Raw genomic sequence first — 12323 nt, 5'->3', positions numbered from 1 at the left:
ACCTTAATTGATTATATTTTTTAAGGCCGACTTTTCCCTTAGTAAAATATCCTGTTGATTTAATATATCTTCTCTCGTTGTCAATTATCAATACACAAGGGATTGGTTGTAAGATGCTCAAAGTTACGATGATGATACCTAGAATATATATTTTGGTCTCAGTAAAATTTTAGCTGTAAGGTTGCGGATACAGGATCATCACGGCAATGTATGATCCTCCAATTGGAGGGAGGGCGAGCGAGTGGAGGGGAACTGCCAGTCCTCGCTAAGACTCCGAGCCGCGTACTCCAGGCTTTCCTCCAGTTCTTAGCATCATCCGGCTGGTCATCCGCACTCCAAGCACAGTGAGTAAAATAATAAAGGTCTTATATACAATTTAAGAGAAGTCTCTGTAAGGATTTAGAGTTATAGAACTATTTTGGTTGTAATGCCATAATGTTACGCATGTTTAGGAGATTCAACCAGAGTGATTGGTATGAATGAATGGTATGGTGTGAATTATACAAGAGATTGGTTATAACTTTTTCATGTCAAATTCATCTCAAATCAATAATTTTCATATGTAATAATTTTATTTTCTAAAATATATATATCCTTAAATAATTAAAATTGCTGTAACTAGAGACATTAATATTTACTATTGATAAAATTACACAAAATCAACCCCATAAATTTTACTTTCTTGTACTTGTACCTGAAACTTTATATTTAAACAACACTGTGGATAAATTTAAATATCCCTTATTACTTCTTACCATATTTAATCATTTTTAACAAATGAGTATTATTTATTTATAATCTATGATTAAAAGCATTAGCCAGATTTAAAAAAAAATCAATTATTAGTCAAATAGAAATTCTTTTATTTAATTAAATTTTTAAATATTATTTACAAACTTTAAAAATTAAAATGAAAAATTTATTTTAATAACAGTAGTTGAAATATTAGAAATCTTATGTGGAATAATAAAAAATGAATAAGTATATAGATTTAAGAAAAAAATACGACTTCGTGTCCAAGTAACGAGATCTTTGAAATAGTTTTATATCAAGTATTCTTCAAATCTTAAACTTGAACTGTTCTCCGTCTTCAATAACTCTCTAGGTAATAATATTTATGTTTGTGTTGAGAAACCGATGATAGGATGGACAAAAAGGTGGGGTCCAGTTAAATCGAATCTTCCTGCCTGTGAAACTGGTGGTGAAATCTCCTTGTCGGGTTCTATCATTCAACGTTTGACGCTGATGCTGCATATCAAGACCTTACAAATCAATTATTGTTGGTAATTTTAAATTTCGCAATAACAATACACAATACTATTAAGGATTGCTTGAAATAAAGTCGAAAACAAAAGACTTTAAATTATTTTAACAATAATTGTCAATTTAGAATTAGCAGTCATTCTCTATGACCTATCTCTCCTGCTTCATCAGTAGAACTGCAGTTATCAACCAATAGAAACAGAATTCAGGTGTCTTTGATTGCGTAAACTTCGCTCTTAATTTGGCAGAATATTATGCCGACAATTATTTGAGACTAGAAATTGCAAAATGTTAAACCTAAGAATTGATATTGTAATTTAAAATTTAGTTAAGTTTATAATCTCTGATGAAAACAGCTCATGTTACGTCCTTAACGATTAGTTCAATTCAATTTAAAATAATTTTAGTTTTAATTATATTTATTCTGTCTAACTATTGTTTCAGTGTATACAAAGAAATTGTAAATGTAATAATATATTAAAATTTTAAGAAACTTCTAAGAATGGTTTTTTATAATAAAAATCATTCCAAAAGTTTAGGTAAAAATTTAAATTTTTTATTTTTTCCAATACAAATTTCTTTTTAGTACGACCTTTTGATATGTATGATATTTCTGTTTTAATGTAGGCAAAAATTGGCAAAAAACCACCAAGTGCCAAATCCTATCTTTGTTGGAGAGATTATACATTTTTAAAAAATTAGATTTCAATAGGTTGAGGTGATTTTTTTTTAAATTACGTACTAGCCAGTGATATTCTATTGTGTAGAAAAATGACATTTTATAGTGCATACACTTTTTAAGCAAAGAAAAGAACACTTAATCAGTTTTTTTAATTACAAGGTTTTAAACTTTTTGTTAACGAAATGACATCATGAACTTTCCTCACATCCAGTTTAGAAGTTTTACAATAAAACAGAAACAAAAACAAAATACAAAATTAAATATTAATGGTACATAAGTAACCAGTTTTATAATAATTTAATGATTTTCAAGTGTTGGAAGTGATACTACGAAATGATTTGAAATTTGGAGTTCAGGTATTGTGGTTATAAGAAGACTTGCTTAAACACAAACAAAAGTTGCAAATTACAAATTTTACAAAGCTTCAAGTCAAGAGTTCATCCAAGATCTAGTAAAAAGTTTATAGGTCTTTTTTTAAAAGTTCATTCGTTATATTGAAATAAATTGAAGACAACATAATAAAGTATTAATGTGTAATTAAGATATCAAATACAATTATCAATCTATTTTTCTTTCTAAAATATAACTATGTTTTTTCTCTGTTCATTTTTACCATTCATTAAATATTACTTTAGACAAAAATTCAGTACAAAAATATAAGTTGTACAAGATTGAATCACTAATAATTGAAGGGATCTATTTTTATTCATAATTAATTTAATAAAAAATTTATATTATAAATAAATAAAGTTTTTTCTTTTAACTTTTAACGTTCTTTACGGATCTACAACTAATTACCGTAAAGGTTAATTTCTATTTGATGTTGGTATTTTTTTTTGACAAACTACAAGTCTAGAATAATCTAAAAGCAAACTTGCATGTTTTTGACCGTCATCTTGAATTTTTAAAAAACATTCTTTTGATGTTAATACCAATATAATAGAGGAAATATAGATTTTTATACTTGTATTTTTTATTCATTAATATAAATTAATTATAAAATATTCTGTCAATTTTGATTAAATGATAACAAAAAAGTGTTGTTTGTTCTCTCAAAGAAACAAAAATCCTGAAAAAAAAAATCACAAAATATTTATTTAAATACGAAAATATGTTTTGTAATAAAAATCTGGTTTCTACTACAAATCTTATTAAATTATTTATTTATGTGTCACAGCTTGTCTGTATTTTATGAAACTATGATTTTTTTGGCCATTGTTCATTGAAAAGCAGTGCCATAAAAAAAAAAAAAGTTCGTTAATAGATTATATTTCTATGTTGTGTAGATATTATTATGAAAAGTGTACTAAATCTAAGTATTATCTTTCCTAAAAATTTAACTTTTTATAGCAATAAGTCATGAAGTATTGAATGTATAATGAGTATTGAATGTAATTTTTTTCTCGTTAAAAGTAAAACACATAATAACATTTACTTTTTATATACGTTTGCCAACGTTTCGCCTACATTACCAACAGGACGGCCACAAAGGTGGCAGACACACACAAATAAACTCAGACTCGATTGAGTACAACTAACTGAATTATTTGAATCAACAAACATTGATTATGACATCAATCCCACCCACCCATGAGACTTAGAAGAAAAAAAATCACCTAAGTTGAAGGCTAAGTTTTTTTTTTCCTTTTAATTTTAATAAGTCTTATTAAAAGAAATATAACAAAAATACAAACGTACAACTGTAGGATGCTACTTCTTTTTCTGTTGCAACATTTAAAACAGGTTTTGAGGTACGTGAGCTGAGCTTTACTGAAAGAATCACGATGTTCTAATCTTTAGAGTGTTGGGGGCACACTTATTTTCTGTTCTTTTACAAAAAATAAAAATAGAAGGCTAAAAAAAAAAAAAAAAAACTACGACTATGAGAAAAAATAAAGTAAGATTATATAAGTTATAGAAAAAATTGAACTAGATATAAAATTGTAAATAACGTGGTATAGAATTAAATTGGAAGAGAAAGTTAAAATGTAAAACAGAGAAAATCGGAAAATTGATATCAATTAAAAAGGGAAAGTCGAAAACTGAAATCTAACTTATCAGACCTTTTCTATTTTTATCTCAATTGATTTCTTTTTACTGGAGTGATTCGTTTGCTTGTTTTATTCAAGCCGGAATGATTATGAATTTTTTTTTAATTTATTTTATTTTAGCAATTAAAAAATTATATAAAAACTAATAAAGTGCAGTACACTGAACTCAGGTAAGCTCTAATGCAATGATATAATATATTAAAAATATATGCTGTTTATATTGATATAAACAGCAATGAATTAAAATTTGAATTCCTATGTTATTATTTTTTTATCACTTTTTTTTTGTTTGTGTAAAATTGATTTTCCAAAGTGGTTCTTCAGAAAACGTAACATTACAGGCATACACCTGTCCTTAATACGTAATATTAATTAGTACGATTTTTTTACAATTACAAACACACACACAATTTTGAATGATATGGTTGTTTCGACTGAGAGTACCTCAAAAAATGTAATTCCGATGAAAACACACATTCGAAATTTTTTACGATCGCTGACTATATCGAATACTTCTGCCTACAGCGCATTCGATATAAAAGAAAAACATCTATTTGTAGCATAAACTTGGTTTATCATAAATTTTATAAAGTATGAAATTTTGTAAAGTAAATATTTTGCGTTTTTAAATAAATTTTTAACTTTTATTTTTGGCAAATAGTATGTTTAATTTTTTTCAATCTTAGAATCATTTAAGATCCGGTTTCTAGTTGTTAATTCATTGTACAAAAAAGTTTTGATATGCTATGCGTGAATAATTCTGTTACATTTTACTAATTGATTAAAATAAGTATCATCCTAGATACCCTCGCAATCAATGCACTATAGGATACTGACTCGTATATAAAATTTAATGAATTATATAAATTTCATTCTTTCGAAAATTCTCTAGAAGGGAAAATTGATATGTATATATATTTTTAAACTGTTATAACATAAATAAAAATTAGAATTAAAAGATACCGAAGCTTAAACTACGATTTAATTTTGTATTTATGGTCTAAATAGTGAAATATCAAAAACGGATTATAGTTTTCGAAGTTAAAATATGCACCAAATACTTCATGAGATGTAAAAAAGGCTTCTTGCAACTTACAGCTGTGTTTAGAGATAATCGGAAATATTTTATTTTCGATCAGTTAAAAACTAATAATTATTTGCAGTTTAAACAAGCGATAATATGTTCCACTATTAGGTGATTTTTGTAACCTGTGAATTTATATCTGCCACACCAGTTACTTGATACTAAAATCACCTATTACCAGAATACATTATCATTTGATAGCTGCTACTCTCTAATCGGTTATCGAGATTCCACTGTTTAGCACATCACTAATATCCCATTCTTTAGAGGTTGGGGGTGTCCATACAGCTTGTATGTCAAATATTCCTTTCTCCCCCTAACTTCTCTTTCATGTTTAATATGTTATCAAGTATCGCGATAATCTCTACTTTAATCTTAAATGTTTTAGGGTAAGCCGGTCACTATGTGTTTTATAATTGATTGTTAAACCAATGTAGTGAAGTTGTGGTTCAGGGATTAACCAAATAGGCTATCTTTACAATCTGATCATATGTAAGAGATAATGGCATAAGCCCATTAAATATTAAACTATAAAAATCCAACCCAAATATAATCAAGACTGCATGGAAGATCCATATGCTGGTTTCGTTTTTCAGCTGGTCAACATTAACTACATTGTTATAATGATAAAGCATGTAGTTTCAAGACTATGTTGAAGTAAAAGTTTACTTATTAAGTAACTAGTTTGTCCCACGGGAAAATAACCATTAAATTTAATAGTTGAAGAATACGACTAAACTCTCTGAAAACTGATATTACACAAGAATTGTACGCGCTGAAACCTTACCTAAAGCTGCCCCATACATGAATGTATATGAATGAAATAAAATGAAAAATAATTTTACTCTGGGACATATGTCCCCTAAGAATACAAATATATGGTTCATACATTATGATTTTTGTCTGGCAAGCATTTACAAGTTTCCAGTATGTAAAATGATTACATTGGGATATTATATCATAACTACTAGTTATGATGTTAATCAATATATGCCTATTTATTTTATTACAATGATGCGGAGGTTTGGTTATACAATAAGTGAAGGAATGGGAGTTGTTTAAGAGAAAGAATGGATGACGAATAGCGAATGGAGATGGGAAGAGAATTCCAGAAGGAGGTTGCACGTATGACGAAGGATTTGCTGAAGTAGGCGGTTCTATAGGAGGGCATATATAAATCAATCGGTTGGGATCTGGTGTTTAATGAGTAGATGAATGAAAGAAGAGTGAGGAGATCTAGGATATAGGTAGGTTTTTTGATTTTAAGAACTTGGAATAGGAAAACACCAAGGAGGTATTGCCTTCGGGAAGTTGGATAGAGCCACTTCAAATCGGTATACCAGCGGGAGACTTATCTTACAAAGCAATTCATGAGTCTCTTCAGTCTCAACTCTAGTCCTACAGATAGCCCTCCATAGACCAAGGTAACGTAGTCGAAGTGGGGGAAGACGAGAGAGGATATTAGGAGCTGACGGGTGTTCTGTGGAATGGAATTACAGAATCTTAGGAATTGATTGAGTACAGTTATGGATTTGCGTGTGATTTGGGAAATGTGATTGTTCCAGGAGATGTGTTGGTCGAAGGTGACCCCAAGGTCTTATTGTAGGATGGAAGTGAGAAGAACAGAAGAATCAGTTGGTTGTTAAAGAAGAGTAGAGGACAGTAAGGGAGGGAATGAAGGAGGCGCTTGGAACCAATAAGAATGGCCTTGGTTTTTTCAGCATTCAGGTTCAAATCATTGTTAAACGCCCATGCGTTAATGATATCAATATCTTCTGTATCTTTTGGATGGCCTCAAGCATCTCGGAGGGATTGAAGATTTGGAGATCGTCTGCACATAAATAGTATTCAGTGTGGTGAATGGAATCAGGAAGATCGTTGATATAAATGGAGAAAAGGGTTGGTGAAAGTGAGGACCCCTGAGGAACACCTCGTGTCAGAATAAGGGGAAAGGAAAGAGGTTTATTCAGAATGATGACTGTTTGGAAACGATGGGACAGGAAGGAGAGGAAACTATTTGACATGGAAAGGTTTTGAATTGGACATTTAGAAGGGTTGGAACTGCAATGGAGCACAAGCCAACTCTGAAACCTGAACCCCGCCTCTCTAAGCTTTCAATCATACACGGAAGTACTGGATTCACAAGGTCTACTCCGAAAAATTGGTAACATTATTCAATATATAAACAGACCGCTTGTAAACTTTCGTTGAGGACGTCTTGGCGCTATTCTTGAGGTTCGCAGTGTCTATTTCAGAGCTCTTCCGTTCCTTCGCTTTTCCAAGACAAGACAACTTTATATTTCTTTTTTTACCCTTTAAATGGCCATTTTTAGAGATGGGGGAGCTATTCTACGGGCAACCAACCTATTCTAACCAGATTGGGAGGGTCAAAATTTTGTTCTGTCGGGCCAAATCGTAATAAAAGTTAACCCGCCCAGACCGGAATTGACCGGAGCTCTGCAAATATATCCCTTATTAAAGACAAAACGACTTTAGATATCTTTTTTGTACCCCTTATAGGGCCATTAGGAGTAGGGTTATCCATAGGGTAATATATGGGTAAACTATCCTAACAAGAGTGGAATGGTCGAAATTTCATTCTGTGAGGTTACCTCGTAATATAAGTCAACGCGCGCAGGCTGGAATCGAACCAGTGTCTCTGTTGATCATATAATCCATGATGTATTTTGTTTTATTAAATAATCGGAAAACTAAAAGTGATGCTCTAGATTTGAGTTCTAATACAACGCTCACTTAGCATAAGTAGTTTAAATACGAATCCTGAATTGGTGCAGTGAGGTGCCAAGACTCTAATCCTTCCTGATATTATTGAGCTGGAGATTAAGGAAACACAAAATGTTGAGTAATACGATTTCTTCCTAGAAAGTATTCATTACTGAATAACCATTTTTTTCTCAGCACACTCGTTACTGGGGCCCGTGATGTATTTTTGTTTTATTAAATAATTGAAAAATTGGGCAGAGATCCCTTGTGGCCATAAATAGTTTAAATGATTTAAAGTGGAGTGCTAGAGAAAAAGAACATTTTAAAGTGCAATCTACACAGGACGAAAGACTGCGAAGCTTTAATATATTCTGTGTATTTACAAAGTATCATGATTGGTTTTTAATGATTTAATACGGTAATCTGATTATACGTGAATGACTTATATCATTAGAAAAATGGAAGGAGGAAACAATTATTTAAAAAGTAATTTGAAGTTTCTTAATAATAATATTTCTATAAATTAAAATTTTGAAAAGCACATAACTTAATATTCCTTTTCTTTATTTCTTACAAGAATGTTATATAAAGCATTAAATAAAACTAAGTAATTTAATGCTAATGATTGTTAATAGATTAATTTATTTACATAATTATTATAATCAACTAAATATTAATAACGTTAGCCTTTGTTTTCCGGATACTTTTGTACATAAGTTGTTTGTTTTGTTAATGTTAATAAATTATAAAAATAAATAAATAAATAAAACGGTAGCTTTTATTTATTCTTATTATTCAATTTATACCCTGGATTTCCCTATCATTAAAGTTGTTACAATATTGTGTGTAAATACGTACCATCCTTAGAATACGTTTGTAAATGTATGATGAAAATCATTCCTTTTCGCTCTAGTGGGAATATTATATGGTTTGCGTTATTAGTGGTATTTTGTAAATAAAAAAAACAATGGTATTGTTATTTCACTAAGTATCAAGTATCATTGCAGGAAAAGCCTGCTGAGGCTCAGTTCACAGAGTACAGGCAGACTAGACCTTTTTGCCGTAGGGAATCAAATGATATAGATTAAAAATGGAACCTATTTCGGTTGCTCAAGGATTGCTTCAAATCTCGCAAATGAGGCTCAGACTTAAGAGATATTCGGAAGTAGACCTCAGACCTCAAAGGTGGGTGCAATAATCTATAACAACAGAAGAGACGCGAATGTGAAAGCTGAGATGGGCTTCGAGTTCCTGAATTTACATGCCATCCAAAGATGCTTATGTACCTGGGATAAAATCGTTTTAAGATCCTGGGCTGGACAAAGTTTCTTGAAGAGAAACTTTGATAGAACGCTCCGAAAATAGAGGATCTTGGGATAAGTTGTAGCAATAAACGCCTAAAACATTTTAAGGATGAAATAATATAAAACGTATTAAGCGCTGTTGATAAGTTCTAGCAACGATATTGAATCCCTGTACGTCCGAGAAGGGTAGAGCCTGAAGAGTTAGCAACCAGCCTGAGGCAAAAAGCAAAAAGACTGAAAAACCTGTCCTTGCAGATCACATAGCAGACTGCAGTTGTTATAGCTGACTGGTGAATTAAGAATTTATAACCAATAAAAACCAAGCTGAGGTAAAGAATACCTCGCAAGGTTTAAGGACAGGTATATTCAAATTTTCATTTTATATCCATTGTACAGATTAAAGAGAAATATTTAGTCCCGTTTGTTTCTACTATTCGTTCTTATAATATATAATTTGCCAGTATCCAGTCGTTCGTTTTAGGAATCGGTCATTCTTCGAAAGTTGGGGATTCATTTAAATTCTATTAAAAAAAAAATAAATACGATAAAACCAGAGTATATTGTGACAAGTACACAGTCAGACTCAGAAAAAAATAAACAAACTTCTAAAATTAAACTGGATTTGGTAAATGACACGATTCTTCCTTTTTCAAATAAAATAATGTATTTCATATAATCAGCAACAACGTTTCCAGTAAATTCCCCATCTTCACGTTGCTGATAAATATAACCTATAATTATCTCCTTTCTTGTCATTCTTGCTAATATATGATAATATTAATGTCATATAATAAATAAAAACTATTTAACTGTTAATAGTTAAACATTTTAGGAGAATAACTTATAGTTATATATAGGTTATATTTATCAGGTAAATAGTTGTGAAGTATATATGATATTTTAGTGTTGTTGTAAGAGCATGTTATGGGTTTTGTTGAAAAAAAAAAATTATTCTCCTAAAATGTTTAACTATTAACAGTTAAATAGCTTTTATTTATTATATGACATTAATATTATGATATATTAGCAAGAATGACAAGAAAGGAGATAATTATATGTTATATATAGGTTATATTTATCAGCAATGTGAAGATGGGGATTTTCCTCGAAACGTTGTTGCTGATTGTATGAAATAAATAATTTTATTTGAAAAAGGAAGAATTTTGTCATTCACCAAATCCAGTTTAATTCGAAGACTCTTCCAGTAAAAGATCATAACGTTCAAAAATTAGCTGTATGCAGTTCATTCACAAAATCGTATATTATGATGAAATTCTGATTAAAACTGTATTGAATGGATAAGTTTTTATACTGAATGTTTTGAAGTTTATGTTCCGTCTCCTGAAAAATCAATAATATGGACTTAAATCCTTCATACTCCTTGTACAGATATTGTAATAAAGTACTATATGTTATTTTCATAATACAATAATATGATCTTCAGATTTCTTCCTTTTATTAGATAGAACCTATTTTAAAGGGGGTTATGAAGCTGGATATGATTTTTCTAAATATTAGAATAAAAAATGCTTTGGCTGTAGTACAATATACGTTCGGTTTTTACCAATAAAACTTTTCACTAAACTAACTATTTATATTCATATTCACAGTCTAAAAAGTAATAACGTTCCATTAATTCCATGACGTAGCCTAAGGCTATAACTAGACTATACCACCTTAGCTGGACTGATATCAACACCTTATAATGCCACAAGGCAATCAAAGGGTGAAGACTCAGTAAAGATATATAATACATTTCATGTATTATACATGTATGAAGTACTAATTTTATTTTAATGAAGGGTACGAAAAAAAATAATAAAATAATAACGAATCAAATTTGATAAAAAAAAAAAGTAGTAACCAAGGATTTTTGAATAGTGACTGAAGCGTGGAATGGCTATTACTGGTGCAATATATCTTCCGAAATCAGACAGTTCTAGGCAGCAGTTTGTTACATTATCTGCACCAACGATCCGTAACCGTGGGGTTTACGTTCGTATAGTTTTCTTTTCAACGGGGCCGGGAATTGAACGTGTAACATAATAATGTTATGAGCTATTAAAATATATTACTAATTGAAATATTATCGCAACTTAAATAATTAATTAAGAATCTAATCCTAATTATAAGTATATGAATACTACATATAATTTAAATTTAGTTCAGCCTTCGTTTATTTTACACCTAAAATAAAACTTTCCACTTTCTTGAAAAAAAAAAGAGATTGTTATTTAAATAAAATAAGTTTTAACACTCTTTATTATTTCTTTAAAAATCCATAGTTTCGGCCAATTCGGCCATTCTCAAGGACAATCTTAAATATAAATTTAAACCTCACATTCAATACTTTAAATACTTTTTGGAGGCTATTCTGTCCAGGTCATTAAATTCAGCCCAATTGCCCTATTTTGTCACTTTTCCATTAAATTTTGAACCTTTCAATTACAGATGAACTTAACATTATAATCACTTTCTTGTCCCACAATGTCTTTCAGTTTGTGTATGTAAGTAATCTGTTGTTAAAAGTTTTGAAATTTAATGGAAAAGTGAAAAAATAGAATAATTTGACTGAAATTAATAAATAAATTAATTAAAATCTAGGAAGTTTTTAAATTATTGGATGTGATGCTTAAATTTATTTTTAAGATTGTCCTTGAGGATAGCAGAACTGGCCTAAACTTGTTTCGAGACTTAACTTGGATAAAAATTATTGTATTTAAAATAGAATATATATTATCTGGTTTTTGGTCATTTTTAAATATAATATAAACTTCTGATACAAAATACAATATTTATTAATCACAAATTTCGGTTAAGCAATACAAAAAATTTTTAAACTATACATATCTACACAAAAAAATAAATTATTTTTAATATAACACTAAATACATTGCTGATACGCCCTAGTATACAAGTATCTTTGCAGTCCTATACGTATGTATACATATAAGCTGCATAACAGTTTGTAGATTGATGATAGATAGAGGAGGTTGCTCTGGCCTGCTTGAGAATAGGTCATACTCTCCTCACGCACTCTTACCTGATCAGAAAACTGCCACCTCCAACGTGCAAATATTGTCAGTCCATTCTTACGATTAGACATATTTTCGACCCCAAATTTATCCGAAACTCTCGCAGATGAGGAAGCTAAAATTGCACGAGTGTTTGAATTTTTAAAAGCACATCGCCTTCTTTATAAATTATAACTCCTC

General features: G+C 29.9%; 1 protein-coding gene across 2 annotated transcripts in view; it reads left to right on the top strand.

The window, feature by feature from the left end:
• The first annotated feature begins 232 nt into the window (after positions 1–232).
• LOC106680975 (uncharacterized) overlaps positions 233–12323 on the top strand; it is a 151761-nt gene continuing 139670 nt past the window's right edge. Inside the window, exon 1 of one of the 2 annotated variants that reach the window (XM_014421037.2) lies at positions 233–344. The gene's annotated coding sequence lies outside the window, so the exon portion shown is untranslated. The remainder of the gene's footprint in view (positions 345–12323) is intronic. The other variant, XM_067048629.1, reaches the window with a different exon arrangement.

This window comes from Halyomorpha halys, unplaced genomic scaffold (genome assembly GCF_000696795.3).
Source record: "Halyomorpha halys isolate HHAL.00 unplaced genomic scaffold, Hhal_1.1 Scaffold302.1, whole genome shotgun sequence".
Classification (NCBI taxonomy): domain Eukaryota; kingdom Metazoa; phylum Arthropoda; class Insecta; order Hemiptera; family Pentatomidae; genus Halyomorpha; species Halyomorpha halys.
This window is presented reverse-complemented; position numbering and strand designations above follow the sequence as displayed.